Source organism: Oncorhynchus clarkii, chromosome 6 (assembly GCF_045791955.1).
Source record: "Oncorhynchus clarkii lewisi isolate Uvic-CL-2024 chromosome 6, UVic_Ocla_1.0, whole genome shotgun sequence".
In the NCBI taxonomy this organism is placed as follows: domain Eukaryota; kingdom Metazoa; phylum Chordata; class Actinopteri; order Salmoniformes; family Salmonidae; genus Oncorhynchus; species Oncorhynchus clarkii.
This window is the reverse complement of record NC_092152.1, coordinates 60,994,387-61,004,314: the sequence shown is the minus strand read 5'-3', so window position 1 is coordinate 61,004,314 and position 9,928 is coordinate 60,994,387. Positions and strand designations below refer to the sequence as shown.

Here is a 9,928-nt window from a genome sequence, read left to right as displayed (position 1 = left end):
GCCGAAATAGCTCAGTTGGGAGAGCGTTAGACTGAAGATCTAAAGGTCCCTGGTTCGATCCCGGGTTTCGGCAAGTGTTCATTTTGCGAGACTTCTAAATTTGGCCTGAAACACAGGTTCAAAGGGTACATTTAGTTGGGAGATTATGGGTTGGACAAAACCCTGAACTCTCCTCAACTCCTCCACCCTTTCTCCATGACCCAACCTATACTCAGAGGATTTCATATTGTTCTGTATGTATATCAAAGATACTCCATTTAATATGATATGTTACATTTCATTATTGTATGTATTATTTAGGAATGTCCATCATCCATTTCATATGATATGAATTACAATTTGTATGATGTTAAGAATTTCCAAAACGTACAATACATTACAAATTAGCAACATGTACAATATGTTAAGATTTTGCTAAACGTATGATATGCTACGAATTCCAATTTGTCTTTCACGTCTGACTCAATTTGTTTTAATGACATTACACATTTATTTTGGGATCCAACACTGTAAACGTAATTTTAACTTTTTCAAAAGAAGGCGAGAGAGGACACAGAAGAGAGGACGCAGGACTTGAGCAAATCTAATTGAGAAAAGGCCAACAGAGGAGTGGCCTTCCCGACTCGATAGCCTTCTCCCAGAGAGGAAGCACAAGAGTATCCTCCTACCTGAGTCCTTCGTAGAAGAGTTTTGAGATCCGCTACACCCCCTTTGAATCAGCTGTTTTTTACTGGGAGGAGAAAAGCATGCAAATATTTAAAAACAATATGCTACATATCCTTTTATCGATAAAATGTCTAGCACAACTAGCTACTGTACATGTATTTGTACTACTTTACACATTTAATTTGTGATTAATCCCTTGTAGCCTAAATGTAATTTGCATAATGATGCTTCAGTGAAGGAGTCTCATTTCCTTCAAGCACATTTGTTTCCACATTTCCTGCTCTCCTTGACAGATGATCGGAATAGTTTGTCACATTATCATCAAAATAATCTGTCAGCCCCAATATTTCCATACTAAGCTGAAATCATTGTGTGATTTTATATTAGGCCTTTGTTTTGTCACACCCAGCTAGCTAAAATTAGATACTTTGAAATTACTTCACCAACGCTACAGCTAGCTAGCTGTTGATATTGAATACACATGCACTTACTTATGCTTGTGTGTTGTGTGTTCTAATGTGCTGAGCAAATTTAGATGTTAGCTAAAGGTTAAACACTATTAATTTAATGTTCCAACTAAACATCCGATCTGCTCACTGTGATTAAATGTTACATGTTATAGTCATAATTACAAATAGCAGAAATGAAGCGGGAGCCTTGTCCTGAAAGACACCAGCCTTTATCCGTTGTATGTGCCCTCAACAACTGTGCCCTGCTGGGCCTCTGTCCGAGCCCTCGAGGCCTGTGTCCGGCTGGGCGTCTGTCTGCAGACTGGTCTCATAGACCAGACGTAACATGGTAACCATAACTCAGGGACACTCAAATTAGTATGTTATATTTAGTATGGTTACATAGACATAAGGTTAAGAACTTCTACCAACCCAAAGGTTGCGTGTTTGAATCTCATCACGGACGTAACTTCTAACTACTCATCACGTAACTTCTTACTACTTTTTAGCTACTTACCCTAAACCTAAGCTAGCCCTTTAATCTAACCCTTACCATAAACCTTCAACCTAACTCCTAACCTTTATTCCTAACCCCTAGCTAATGTTAGCCAGCTAGCTAACATTTGTAACTTTTGTATGATTTTAATTCGTAACTGTTACGGATACAGGTATCCTGTGTGTGTGTGTATGTATCCTGTGTTTTCTCTCCTTCTCCCCTCACAGGTGAAAATCATCACTCCCCAATCAGTCCCCAATCCAATCATCAATCAGAAGACACACCTCCTCCTGTTTCCTACCCAATCACAGTTCCTTTCCCTTGGTTTAAAAACCCCATCAGTTGTTTGCTCTAGAGCTCAATCTCTCTGTAAATGCCATGTCTGTAGGTCTCTGTGGTTCACTCTCTCTTTGTGTCTTAACCTCTCTTTTGTTTGAGCACCTCCATAGCACTTCGTCATCACCTGTGAGTATTGTTTTTGGTTATGGTGTTTGGGTTTGATTGCTTGTGGGAAAAGGGGGAACCAAGACAAGTCGCCCATGGGCATACACTAGTAGGTAGGTAGGTAGGTAGACTTTGTTAAATACACTAGTTAGAACTGGGCGGACCACCCACTGTATTTTTGGTTAGTTAGCTGTTAAAGTAGGCTAGTCTAGCTTAGGGTTGTTTTTGAATACTTATTGTTTCTTTCCTCGGGTCCAGCTCAGCCCCTTTTCCTGCTCCCCCCATTACCGTGTGTGTTACAATAAACCCTGAGTTTGACGGTAGATTTCAGTTGTCGTGGTTATTTCGTTCACACTTTTACTTAGTCACTATTATAATTTGCATGAGTTATGTTACGGGTCTCATTACCATCCCCCCCCTAGACTGTTGGGCCAAAAGGGATTCGTAACATATCATTTGAAATGGATGACATGCATCCAAAAAACAATACCAAATAGATCTATCAGATTTACGTACAGAATAATATGAAATGCTCTGAGACCATGTTGCTGTCTGTGATCTCCACATGTGTGCCCGATTGGGCTTCTGTCCATCCTCTATGACTATGCTCGGCTGTCCCTCAGTCAGCCCCCAGTCCTCCTTATGGGCTGGGCAATCTGATGGAGCCAGCGATCAGTACTTCCCCATTTTCAGTTAATTATATATCATTGTAAATATTTGTGTTCAATTTGTTTGTCCCTTTGTGGTGTTTATTTAATTGTATTACTATTTTTGAAGCTTCTACAGCATTTTTCATGTATTTATTACTCAACAGTATTCTCTCCTTAATTCACTCACAAAAGCCCTTATCTGTCACGCCCTGACCTTAGAGAGCCGTTTTATTTCTCTATGTGGTTAGGTCAGGGTGTGATGTGTGGTGGGCATTCTGTTTTCTGTTTGTATGTTTTTGCCGGGTATGGTTCTCAATCAGGGACAGCTGTCTATTGTTGTCTCTGATTGGGAATCATTCTTAGGCAGCCTGTTTTGCCACCTTAGTTGTGGGTAGTTGACTTTGTTAGTGGCCTGTATAGCGCTGGTAAGCGGTGTGGTGTTGGTTCTGGTTTTTGTTTGCGACATTCAAAATAAAAAATGTACGCTCACCACGCTGCACCTTGGTCCGGTCATTTCCCTGATGACGTTCGTGACATTATCTGAATGCTCTAATCACTATTAATGTCATTTTTGGCCTCCCGGGTGGCGCAGTGGTTAAGGGCGCTGTACTGCAGCGCCAGCTGTGCCATCAGAGTCCCTGGGTTTGCGCCCAGGCTCTGTCGTAACCGGCTGCGACCGGGAGGTCCGTGGGGCGACGCACAATTGGCCTAGCGTCGTCCGGGTTAGGGAGGGATTGGTCGGTAGGGATGTCCTTGTCTCATTGCGCACCAGCGCCTCCTGTGGCGGGCCGGGCGCAGTGCGCGCTAACCATTGGTGCGGATGGCTTCCGGGTTGGATGGTGCTGTGTTAAGAAGCAGTGCGGCTGGTTGGGTTGTGTATCGGTGGACGCATGACTTTCAACCTTCGTCTCTCCCGAGGGAGTTGTAGCGATGAGACAAGATAGTAGCTACTACAACAATTGGATACCATGAAATTGGGGAGAAAAAGGGGGTAAAAATTCAACAAAAACAAACAAACAAAAAAATGTCAGTCTTTGAATGCTCCATTGTATAAACTACACTGACTAATAATATAAATGCAACAATTTCAAAGATTTTACTGAGTTACAGTTCATATAAGGAAATCAGTCAATTTAAATAAATTCATTAGGCCCTAATCCATGGATTTCACATGACTAAGAATACAGATATGCATCTGGTCACAGATACCTTTAAAAAAAAAAAAAGGTAGGAGCATGGATCTGAAAACCAGTCAGTATCTGGGGTGACCGCCGTTTGCCTCATGCAGCGCGACATCTCCTTTGCGTAGAGTTGATCAGGCTGTGGCCTGTGGAATGTTGTCCCACTCCTCTTTAATGGCTGTGTGAAGTTACTGGATATTGGCGGGAACTGTAACACGTTGTCGTACATGTTGATCCAGAGCATCCCATACATGCTAAATGGTGACATGTCTGGTGAGTATGCAGGCCATGGAAGACCTGGGCCATTTTCAGCTTCCAGGAATGGTGTACAGATTCTTACAACATGGGACCCTGAATTATCATATTGAAACATGAGGTGATAGCGGCAGATGATTGGCATGAAAATGGGCCTCAGGATCTTGTTTGTGCGGAATTTCTTCGGTTGTGGAAACCCACGTTTTCGTAAGCTGTACGGGTGGCTGGTCTCAGACGATCCCGCAGGTGAAGAACCCAGATGTGGAGGTCTTGGGCTGTCATGGTTACACACGGTCTGCAGTTGTGAGGCCGGTTGGACATACTGCCAAATTCTCTAAAACAACGTTGGAGGTGGCTTATGGTAGAGAAATTAACATTTAATTATCGACAGCTCTGGTGGACATTCCTGCGGTCAGCATGCCAATAGCATGCTCCCTAAACTTGAGACATCTGTGGTATTGTGTTGTGTGACAAAACTGCACATTTTAGAGTGGCTTTTTTATTGTCCCCAGCACAAGGTGCACTGGACAAGGTGTAATGATCATGCTGTTTAATCAGTTTCTTGATATGCCACACTTGTCAAGTGGATGGATTATCTTGGCAAATGAGAAATGCTCACTAACAGGTATGTAAACAAATTTGTGCACAGAATTTGAGAGAAATACACTTGTGCATATGGACATTCTGGGTTTTATTTCAGCTCGTGAAACATGGGACCAACATTTGACATGTTGCGTTCATATTTTTGTGTGCTATGTGCACCGATTTCAAGCAATTTGAGTATTTGTCATTGTCACGGCTTCAATTACTTCCTTGATTTACATTCAAAACAATTTTGCTAACATTAAGTTTTCGGTGTAAAAATTATCTTAAATGTATAGATTAAGCCCTTTCTCTTGAGATAAACAAGATTGAACTCCTGTGGTGTTTAGGCTTAACACATTAATCCTTTAACAAGTTTGAATCATGACGAGGGAGAGCAGTTTGACGAAAATAAACAGGTTTTCATATTAAGTTATGGATGATGACAGATTTACAGGGTAAGAGTCACGAGAATTGTCAGAAGAAGCCCAATGCTTTGAAACTACTGTCAGATTTTCACAGTAGGAAAAGAAAGCATAAAAAAAGAAAGATTCAAGTCTAAATACAGCAGCAGTGTCGGGATTCGATACAGGGTCGGCATCGGCAAGTATGTCCATTCTTGGTAGAAAATACCCCCCGAATTCGCAACACTTGTTAATTCCTGGTGGAAAACCTTGTCTAATGAGCGATATCCTTGGCGCAGTAGGGCGTTAGACTGAAGATCTGATGGTCTCTGGTTCGGTTTTGGCAGGTAGCATTTTTCAGGCGGCAGCAACCTCAAGGGTTGCAGGTTTGAATCCCAGGCCCAAAGTTAAAATCTGGGTGGGAAGCGATCCTAGACGCCATTTCCTGACAATTGAAATGTAAAACAAGACACATTTCTGTTTTCTGTAAACATGGGCAATAAAGTATTCTTCTTTTAAGATGTTACACTGATGATAAAGTATACCATACCTTTTAACATTGCATGCTACATTATTTAGAGATACATGCCATAGTTAATTTAGAACTAGCCTACTATGATTAATAAAATGTGTGATATAATTTGTTTGAAACAAAGCTAAATTAAATGAAGTTGTAGAAATGTTCTGGAGTTATTATCCCCGGAGACTTCTCTCAGTTACCACTCGAATCTGCTGCCATTGCTGTGCATTAAAAATGGATGAGTGATACGGTTTCTTCTAACTGTAACAGAACACTTTTCCAATGCTGTTCCATTTTGCCCATTTAAAGACCATCTGCAATTCCCTGAGGGTTGTCAGTGCCTTCCACCAATATAGCACCAAATCTATGCTGTTACCGATACACACAACCAAGCTATTTGTCTGAAGTCATTTACCCATACTAGTTTGTGTTCACCTGAAAGGCTGTTTGTGTGAAGGGTCATCAGAGGTCAGGAGGGGGTCAGTGTGGTGGGTGGGCTAAGGTGTTGAATTTAAAGGTTACCATTGCCAATGCATTGTCAGCTAACATGTGGTGTCTCAGATTGGGGACCAGAGAAGAATTGTTTCAGATTCCTGTAGATACAATCTGCCTGATCTGAAGTAGTCTCCTCGTTGCATTGGAGATGACTGTAGTAGCCTATCCAAGCAGCATTGGTTGAGTAGCATTGTACAAAAGTAACATGAAGATTTCTTATATACAGCATAGCTGTGTTCGAATTCTCATACTAACCGCACTAACCGTACTATTTGTGATGTGAATTGAGTATATAGATGCTTATTGGTCATAGTATGTCAAAGGTTCCCGGATGTCGTATTAAATTTGCCAAAATATGAAGTATACACGCAGAGGACACTATTTTGGTACTGTAGGGCCCATAATGCAATTCTTCAAGAAATGAACATTCGGGTGCTTTTGTAAATTCGCTCTGGCTATCTACTCCAATTTCAGAGCACTCTGTCTGAGTGTACCAGAGCGCAGAATAATGAATATACCAGCGCTCAACACCCGTTGAATATGGCCGGTGACAGTAAATGTCTGCAAGAAAGTGTAATTAAATTGTTGCCAGCAGCACAGTTACTGTCACCAACACACTGGATAACATGAAAACGGCCTAACCAGCTCTGCTATGGTGAGTAAAATGGTCAATGGTCTCATTTGTATCTGGAAGTAGTAAGCAAGCTAACCAACATTAGCTTAGGTGCTTGACTGCCGTTGTAAGGTCAGAATGCTCAAATCAACCTTACTCTTCGGCCTGAGCACCCAGTGTGCACGCCGAGAGCGAAACGCTCTGACTTTACAAACAGACAATCTGACAATGCTCTGAATTTAGGAGCGCACTCTGGTACTCCACATTGAATTTAAAAACACACCCCAAGTCGTACAATGTCTAACTAGTAATTTGTTAAGCTAATTAGCTAGCAAGAGGTTGCATAGCAACAGCATCAACTTCCAGTAGACAGGCGAAGAGCTAGTACGCTCAACTGAAAGCATACTGTTCGTTTATAGTATACTAAAATGAACTAATAGTATGTAGTATATAGTCATTAAGTGTGTAGCATACAGTATTTTAGTCTGGGTATTCGAACACAGCTCATGTCTCAGTGGAGCTGACTATTCCTTGCACGACTACTTACTTACTCCTCTTCATTCCCTATGGAACAGTTAAGTACATAAGACTTTTCCTTGTGACAGGTTATTATTGTGTCATTACCATTTTACCATTTATTTTTTAAGTAAAAACCCGAAAATTCAAAAGCCAGGCTGGAGAGCCTTATACTACGAATGTAGTTTGAGGAGTTAGCGAGGTAACTTTGGTCAACTCTGAGTTCAACTTGGGATAACTGCTACCAATGAAGTGGCTCTCCTTTTAGCCAGGAAAATGTAAATGTCACTGAAATCTTCAGAACTAACCTGCTCCAGGGCAGGCTAACTACATGTATCATGAATGAAGTGTCTGAGCCGCAAGTTGAGGACCAATTAAATCAGATTCCCCCACTCTCACAAAGAGTGTGTTGTTTTTGTGTGTTAAAACATTGTAATGTTAAAATACTGATGACATTACACATTTAGTAATGACAAATGCATTTGAAACTTCACACACAGTAAAACTTTTGTACAACTTTAAAAAATTGTATTATCATAGGAGAGGGGAAAAAGGTGCTAGTGCATTGATAACCACACCAAAGTAATTAAATAAAGATGACACTTCTAAACGTCTTTCACCTGATAGCCTGCTGAATTTGCAAGATAACTTTATTTTAATTTCGATTTCGGCACAAATTAAAATGTACCACTGATTTGCCCATGGTTTGAAGTTTCAGCATTGTTTCAAGGAAGAGTTCAGTGTTGGACTAGCCAGCCACGTGCGACATGCACGCGCAGTTACAATACTGCTAGAGTTAGCGGCAGGCAGACGAGCAATATCCACCATTGTAGCGCAGATTGAACAATGAGACAAATATTTCACCGGATGTATAAATGTGAAGAATCCGCTTGGCGTTTCTACACACTACCAAATATGGTAGTGAGGGTAAACCCAGTGCCGGCCGTGGGAGAAGATGAAACGAGATGGATTTTGGCCGACAATTTTCTCATCGATGAAACATTTGATCTCAATACAGAATTCTGTTCCCAACACTAGAATCTGTTTCGAGCAGAGTGGACTAATGTGTTATTTAGGAGTGCGTGGTTTAGGAGTGCAAAGGCGAATTGTGATATTGAACACGCACACTTCACAGAGTAGGCGTTTCCTAACGGAAATATGCAAATGTTTTTCTGTAAATAACAACAGCCTACACCCTGGGTTCTCTCACTGAGGTGTTCATACCTATATAGCCCACAATCAGTGAAGACCACTCAGCAGGCTTCAGTAGGCTACGTAAACACTGACTGATCTATTATTCAATGTTAAAAATGTTATGCTAATGAAACTACAGGAGCAACCCAATATAACTAGTGAGTCACTGAGGACAAAACAGCTGGTATCTTAATGTGGACTTTGTTTATAAGAATGGAGAAAAACATCTCCATCTCCACACTGTTCTGCATGTGTATGTGAGTGATGGAGACAGAAGATAAAAAGATCAAGCTACCACTGAGTCAGAGCAACCCAGTGAGTCAAACACGTTTCATAGACCACCAAAAGAAGCCCTGACAACAAAGAAAAACATCAATCAATGAAAATATTTGACCAATACATGTTTTTGGCAACATTGTGCTATTCAACTGAAAACCTTTAGTAACTGTGTGACAGTTAATGTCACTTGAGAATGCGTTTAACATTAGTCTGTCCAGCAATACACCACCCAATGACTTTATGTATTGAGCATTGTCTCCAATCATGAGGAATGAGGCTTGCCAACTTGCCAGAGATAATAATGAAGTAAGCTAGTAATTATTCCTTTGTCACTGGTCTTCTCTCCTTCTCATGAAGCAGAATGGTAAAAGACAGACCTTGCAGTCCCAGCAGCCTACAATAACATTGTGCATTTCACATAACCACCAGCAGATGGCGACTACAGACTAGATTAACTAACCTCAATCAGACTGATGCAGGTGAAATCATCATTATTTTGGATCGCAATGGTTTTCTTTCATGGTCTTTCTTTCCTGTCGCTTGCTGAGTCCTATGGGATACATGTGCCCCCAGTGATATGTCTAGGCGTCGTTTTAAGTGATAATGTGTCCTATTTCTGTGGTGAATCGTCGCTTTTTTTCCACATTAACCTCATTCACATCACAACTCGTGTCACCAAGGCTACGCGACCTATGGGCCGAAATGCTGAGAAGCATCTATTGGAAATGCTTGACGTCTCAGATGCTCTTGGCTAATCCACTGACAATTTGTAGCAGATCATTTATCAATTACAAACAAATCGTGTTATTTAAAATAATTGATTGAACATGGTAAACCTTGCGAATGGCTGGGAACACCTGACCTGTCCATATACATTGTGGCGCGCGCCATCACAAAGCACGGAGGCCGTGTCAGGTCAACTCTCCATGGCTCTGGGCCAACTGGTGTTAAAACTATGCTAGTTAGCTTACCCCTTGAGAGTAAATGGCCGAATTACTCTGCAAAAATAATTACATCACTGGCACGATGGCATTGCATTGCAGGAGGGGAGAATCCCTTTGCCCGCCCGCGCATCATTTCCAATCACGTTTTTGTGGAGCGGTCCTCACTTCCTCTCCTCCCACCCTGGCATGATGTTACGTAGCACTATAATGAGAAGAGACGTGACTCTCAGAGGCAAACCT

The 9,928-nt window shown here is 41.5% G+C and overlaps 1 non-coding gene across 1 annotated transcript; it reads left to right on the top strand.

Annotated features, from left to right (window-relative positions):
- Window positions 1-73, top strand: trnaf-gaa (transfer RNA phenylalanine (anticodon GAA)). Its single transcript has one exon. It is a non-coding gene; the product is annotated as a tRNA-Phe (tRNA).
- Window positions 74-9,928: the final 9,855 nt, after the last annotated feature.